The sequence below is a fragment of the Dendrobates tinctorius genome, unplaced genomic scaffold (assembly GCF_039654945.1).
Source record: "Dendrobates tinctorius isolate UK_male_01 unplaced genomic scaffold, ASM3965494v1 ptg000105l, whole genome shotgun sequence".
NCBI lineage: Eukaryota > Metazoa > Chordata > Amphibia > Anura > Dendrobatidae > Dendrobates > Dendrobates tinctorius.
The window spans coordinates 2,335,859-2,342,728 of NW_027361773.1; the positions used below are offsets into that span (position 1 = coordinate 2,335,859).

General features: G+C 42.6%; 1 long non-coding RNA gene across 3 annotated transcripts in view; it reads left to right on the plus strand.

The window, feature by feature from the left end:
* LOC141100482 (uncharacterized) overlaps nt 1–6,428 on the plus strand; it is a 102,350-nt gene extending 95,922 nt beyond the window's left edge. The window contains exons 3-6 of one of the 3 annotated variants that reach the window (XR_012234705.1): nt 4,478–4,507; nt 4,902–5,415; nt 5,489–5,548; nt 5,838–6,428. This is a non-coding gene — a long non-coding RNA (uncharacterized lncRNA). Of the gene's footprint in view, nt 1–4,477; nt 4,508–4,901 lie in introns of all 3 variants that reach the window. The other 2 variants (XR_012234704.1, XR_012234703.1) reach the window with 2 other exon arrangements.
* Nucleotides 6,429–6,870: the final 442 nt, after the last annotated feature.

Consider the following 6,870-nt stretch of genomic DNA (forward strand, 5'->3'; position numbering starts at 1 on the left):
TCCCTTCCCACATTGTTGTAGTTTAAAGCTTTCCTGATGAGTGTAGCAAGGTGGCTTCCAAATACATGTTTTCCAGTCTTCGTAAGGCGCTCCCCATGTCTAGCAAGTAGTCCATTGTATAGGTAATTCACTCCGTGATCCAGAAATCCAAATCCTTGCTGACGGCACCATCGACATAGCCAGTTCTTCACCTGCAGAATCTTATTCCACCTCCTGGTTCCATGGCCATCCACTGGGAGGATGGAAGAGAAGACCACCTCTGCTCCCAGTCCTTTCACTTTCTTGCCTAAGTTTTCAAAGTCACTGCAAATGGTTTCCAGGTTGTTTCTTGCTGTGTCATTTGTCCCCACATCTATTAGCAGGATTGGGTAGTCATCTGTAGGTCTGAAGAGTCCTGATATCCTGTCAGACACATCTTTAATTTTTGCTCCTGGAAGACAGCACATTTCTCTTGAAGTTATATCCTGTCTGAAGATAGCGGCCACTTTTCCTCTCAACAGGGAATGAAACATGACCAGCACTCTCCGTTTCTTCTTCACAACATTTTTCTTTCTCCATCCAGGAGGATTCTGAAAGCGTACAAGGTTGCTGTTTGTGGGCAAAGTCTTATCCTGATGTATTTCTTCATCGCTCTCCTGCGTGAGAGCCTGGTAGTGGTTCCTGAGCAGTATGGGTGCTGACTGCCTCCCGATCCTCCAGCTTCTCTTGGTCACATGCTTCCATTCCTCTGTTTCTTCAGGTGCACTTCGAATTTCTTCTCTTTCTGTAACATAAATAAATAACAAAAATTTTTTTAAAAAAGTGTTTTTTTTTCTTCCTTTTTTCTCCCTCCCTTCCAAAGAAATTAAAAAAAGGAAAAACAAGACAAAGGGGGAATCTATTGATTGATCTATATGAGATCAGAGATCTCATTCAGTCCATCAGGGTACAGACTGCCAAGTCTGTATATCCAATAGGAATCTTTGGCATTAAGAGCTGCTTTTCTGTTTCTCATTGCTGCAGGTATTTGTTCTATTGGTGTGACCTTTATACACTCAAAGTTTTTGTTATGTATAAGAGTGATGTGCTTAGATAAACTTTGTTTTAAAAACCCTATTTTCACATTATGTCTATGACCATTCATATGATTTTGCAGTGACTGTCTAGTGCGGCCGAAATATAAAAATCAACATAGAAGAAAAGGATGCGCGCTCTTGCTATTTAGATAGGTGCTGACTGAGCGTGGAAAATCCACAAGCAATAGTCACTAAATAGACAGTCGCACTCAAAAATGACTTAGTCTTATTGAAGAATCTTTGTAATTTTTGTAATTTTTATTTGTTATTTTTCAATTCAACAAATAGTGTAACACCGCAGTAAATCCCAGAAGTGTACTCTGTATGGTTACGTTTCGACCTAACCATAGGTCTTTTTCCTGAATAGGCATCTGACTTTGAAAATTGTGGATTCAAAAACCATCACATTTCTAAAAAACCCCAACCCAGTCACCCCAGTGTTTTGCACATTACCAAAAATCCACAAATCCTTACATAAACCTGGCCATCCAATTGTTGCCTCCACGGACTCCATCTTATCTCCGATTTCCATTTTTCTTGAAAAAATCTTGACCCCACTTACAAAAACTACCAGATCTTTTGTTCTAGACACAATTCACTTCCTCACTAATATTAGCCAAATTGTCAATATTCCCCCAGAATGTATCTTAGTTACTCTAGACGTCAAAAGTCTATACACTTCCATTGACCATGATCTCGGGATCAAGGCCACTAAAACACTTCTTGACTCTTTTGATCTCTCCCACAATTCTATTCAGTTTTGTATCGACCTCCTTTCCATCATTCTGAATGAGAATTTTTTTCTCTTCGGGGACCAATTTTACCTTCAGCTGCGTGGGACCGCAATGGGTGCGAACGTAGCACCCGCCTAAGCTAATGCCTACTTGAATGACTTTGAATGCTCTCATGTCTATAACAATGCCCTCTTCATGTCATACAGTAAATGTTGGTTATGCTAAATCAACGACATTTTTTGTTTATGGACGGGCACCCTTGAAGCTCTACATTCCTTCACAGAACATCTCAACTCAGTCAGACCTGAACTACAGTTCACTCTGAACTGGAATCTCTCCCAGATTTCTTTTCTTGATACACTGGTAATCAAGACTAGCACTGGATCACTTTCCACTGACCTCTACATCAAACCTACAGACTCCAACAACCTCCTCCATTATACAAGCTGTCATCCTACCTCCACCAAAAATAGCCTGCCCCGCTCAGTTTACACAAGTGACAAGGATTGTCTCAGATCCCATCCTTGCTCCTATCCGCCTCAATGAAATGACCAACAAATTTAAGGAAAGACAATATCCCACAAAACTCCTTGAATTGGAAGCACACCGAGCCCTTGAACCCCGTCTTCCACAATTGTCTCAACCTAATGGGGAAAGAGTTACCTTTGTACACACCCACCACCCTGTAATGCCCAAATTTTATCACATCTTCAGAAAGCACTGGTCCATCCTACCAAAGTCATATCCTAACATTGAGGCCTTTAGAACACCAGCACTTATGTGCAAACACCGACCCTAAAACATCAAAGATGAGTTGGTCAGAGCCGACATTAGTCTAACTAAAAAACCAAAACAAACCTTTCTTGGAACTGAACGCAAGGGCACCTTCCCCTGTCTCGGTTGCGCCTGTTGCTCTAATGTGATCAAAGGGAGCGACATAGCACACCCACACACTGGCAAATGATACGTCGTTAGAGGGTTCTTCACTTGTGACACAAACTATGTAGTATACCTAATCAAGTGCCCCTGTGGCCTACTTTACGTAGGCAAAACTACCCAACACATGCGCAATTGAATTGCCAGTCACAAATCGACCATTCGATGCAAAAAAACCAGGCTCCCAATTCCACATCATTTTATTAACGCAAACCACTCAGTGTCCCAACTTACACTCACTGGCCACTTTATTAGGTACACCATGCTAGTAAGGGGTTGGACCCCCTTTTGCCTTCAGAACTGCCTCAATTCTTCGTGGCAGAGATTCAACAAGGTGCTGGAAGCATTCCTCAGAGATTTTGGACCATATTGACATGATGGCATCACACAGTTGGCGCAGATTTGTCGGCTGCACATCCCTGATGCGAATCTCCCGTTCCACCACATCCCAAAGATGCTCTATTGGATTGAGATCTGGTGACTGAGGAGGCCATTTGAGTACAGTAAACTCATTGTCATGTTCAAGAAACCAATCTGAGATGATTCGAGCTTTATGACATGGCGCATTATCCTGCTGAAAGTAGCCATCAGATGTTGGGTACATTGTGGTCATAAAGGGATGGACATGGTCAGCAACAATACTCAGGTAGGCTGTGGCGTTGCAACGATGCTCAATTGGTACCAAGGGGCCCAAAGAGTGCCCAGAAAAAATTCCCCACACCATGACACCACCACCACCAGCCTGAACCGTTGATACAAGGCAGGATGGATCCATGCTTTCATGTTGTTTACGCCAAATTCTGACCCTACCATCCGAATGTCGCAGCAGAAATTGAGACTCATCAGACCAGGCAACGTTTTTCCAATCTTCTACTGTCCAATTTCGATGAGCTTGTGCAAATTGTAGCCTCAGTTTCCTGTTCTTAGCTGAGAGGAGTGGTACCCAGTGTGGTCTTCTGCTGCTGTAGCCCATCTGCCTCAAAGTTCGACGCACTGTGCGTTCAGAGATGCTCTTCTGCCTACCTTGGTTGTAACGGGTGGCAATTTGAGTCACTGTTGCCTTTCTATCAGCTCGAACCAGTCTGCCCATTCTCCTCTGACCTCTGGCATCAACATGGCATTTCCGGCCACAGAACTGCCGCTCACTGGATTTTTTTTCTTTTTCGGACCATTCTCTGTAAACCCTAGAGATGGTTGTGCGTGAAAATCCCAGTAGATCAGCAGTTTCTGAAATTCTCAGACCAGCCCTTCTGGCACCAACAATCATGCCACGTTCAAAGGCACTCAAATCACCTTTCTTCCCCATACTGATGCTCGGTTTGAACTGCAGGAGATTGTCTTGACCATGTCTACATGCCTAAATGCACTGAGTTGCCGCCATGTGATTGGCTGATTAGAAATTAAGTCTTAACACACAGTTGGACAGGTGTACCTAATAAAGTGGCCAGTGAGTGTAGATTTCAAGTCATAGAGAAGGTGAAAAGCCCACGTAGGGGCGGCAATCACATTAAGCTCCTGAAATCCAGGGAGTCCTATTGGATATATAAGTTACAGACTCTGACCCCCAAAGGCCTCACCCGTGAGTTGGATTTGCTTCTATGACAGCTACTTGAAAGTCTATTTGTTGTATGCATTTTGTCCTAAGCATGTATATTCACTCTATTGATCAATTGTTTTATTCCCTTCTTTTTTACCCCTAGGGTGGTGGATTTGCGGCCTTTATTTCACTTATCTTAATCCTTTATTTTTCAGATCCAATAATTTCTCTCCTCTCCCTCATGGGTGAGTATCCCCGATTTGTATTATTTTTTATCTTTATTTTTATTTTTAAATTTTTATTCTTCATTTTTTCTTTTTATAATTTTTACTGTATTTTTTATTTTTTCGATCTTCACCTCCATTTTCATTTTATTATTTATTATTTTTTGCTTCTTTGTTTTTCACTCTTATTTTTATTTTTATTTTTTACATATTTTTTCACTTATTTTTTGTTTTTTATTTTTCACATATATTTCCATTTTCCAATTTTTGCATTCTACTTTCTGTCTATTATTTTTATTTTTTTATTTCTTCATTTCATTTACCAAAATAAACTTTTTATTTTCTTCATCTTACTATCTTCTCCCTTTTTCTTCCCTTTTTTCTTCTCTCTATTTCTCTTATCTTTTCTTTTCAGTTCTTTCTACCTACTGCTCTTCCTTCCATCATTTTTTCATCCTAATTTTTCCTTCTCTTTGATTGTCCCTTCATTATTTCCCACACTCTCTATTCTTCTCCCTCCCTCATCTCTTCTTTATTTTCTTTACTTTTTCCATTTTCACCCTTCTCTCCCTCTTCACTTACCCTAAATCTCCCCCTCCATCCCTGTCTCTCATTTTATCGCCTTCTCCAGTTCCCCTTTCCTTTTCCATAGTTTCACTCTCTACTACGCAGGCGCCACCTATCCTGCACATTCTGTCAGCTTTCGATTGATATTTCACAGCCTCTGCCTCTGCCCTGACCCTCCACAGCGCATGCTCCTCCTGGCCACTCGTTCCTCCTGCGTCACAAGCCTCACACTTGTGCTCTGACACCTGCGCCCTGCACCTCCCCTCCTTCAAGCCTCATTATGGCCCTGAGCATATATAAACCGCGCCAGTCTGGGTCTACACCCAGGTCACCGCATTTCCCTGCTTCCCACAAGCCATCAGGTTAGTATAGCAGCATCTCCTGGCATCCCTGCCATCTCTCTGCGCTTTCTCATTATGTCTTATTCTCTTACAGCCCCTAACAGGGACTCTGAAAATAATTTTCTTATCTCCCACTCTGAAACTTATATTTGAGGTCAGTACTTACTATGCCAGCTTTGCTTCTCCATATCTGCCGCTCACCTCCACCACCCCCTTTGTCTTAATGCATAACTCCGCAAATGTAATGTAATATGATCCTTCTGGCCAACAGCCTGAAACGTCCTCTCTGTCTACTCTAGTAGCAGCATTGTACCCTCCTTGATTTTTCACTGATCCCAATGTTGTCAATTTCTATGTATGTGAATGTGTGCTATATTTACAAGGGCCCTTCAATTCTTTTGATTTTATCTGTACATAGTTATACCTAATATGTTCGTTTTCAGTTCAATGCTCTCCTATACTGACTGGCAAAATCTCATAACCAAAATCGACAAATCTGTCGACGAGCAACGCAAAACCTAACAAGATAAGAAGAGAGCCAAATTTCAAAGAGACGCCGATGATTACACTCACGACAGAGTATATAGATGGAACGGCTCCTCCAATATGGGCTCTTGGTGCGGGAACTACAATCAAAGATGCACAGGCTCTTACCACACCGACAGCGACAGCTCTACTGGAAGTTCTTCACAGAACCGTTTTTTAGCCAGGCGCCATCCAACAAGACACAACACTTACCGGACTGCAGGAGGAGACCGACACGGAGGGCAAGCTGTAAACCCCGCAGAACGCATGACGACGAGATGATCCGCTCAATGCCGACTTTTATTCCCCATTTACTTACATTGGGGTTGGGTTTCGGACGAAACTCCGACTTTTTTTGCCCTGTTTCATCCGACTCAAATTTTGTTTCATGAAACCCGATCCGACCAAAGTCGCTCAACTCTAGTTGTGACTGTTGTAAAATTATAGATCATGGTAAGAAAAATTTAAATATAAAAAACAGCAATAACACATACAATTTTACCCAAGAATTAACCTGTGGTTCTGATTTTGTTGTGTATGTGGTGACCTGTGTGTGTGGACTTTTATATGTCGGCTGCACTAGACAGTCACTACGAAATCATATGAATGGTCATAGACATAATGTGAAAATAGGGTTTTTAAAACAAAGTTTATCTAAGCACTTCACTCTCAAGGACGCCATCAGTGCATGACAGCCCTTATTGCTTTATGGGGCCCAGTGAACAGCAGCACAGACGGGGGCCCGCAGATCAGGGGCCCCGCTCCTGTGCTGCCAGTCATCGGGCCCCAATTGTGCGCTGCAGTCAGGCCCCATGTGTGCGCTGCGGCCTGGCCTGCAGTGCACACATCAGCAGAGCCGCCACAGCGCCCGACATCTGAAAGATAGAGAAGTGCTGAAGGACCTGTGGTGACGTCATCATTATCACAGGCCTTCAGCATTGATTAGCTCCA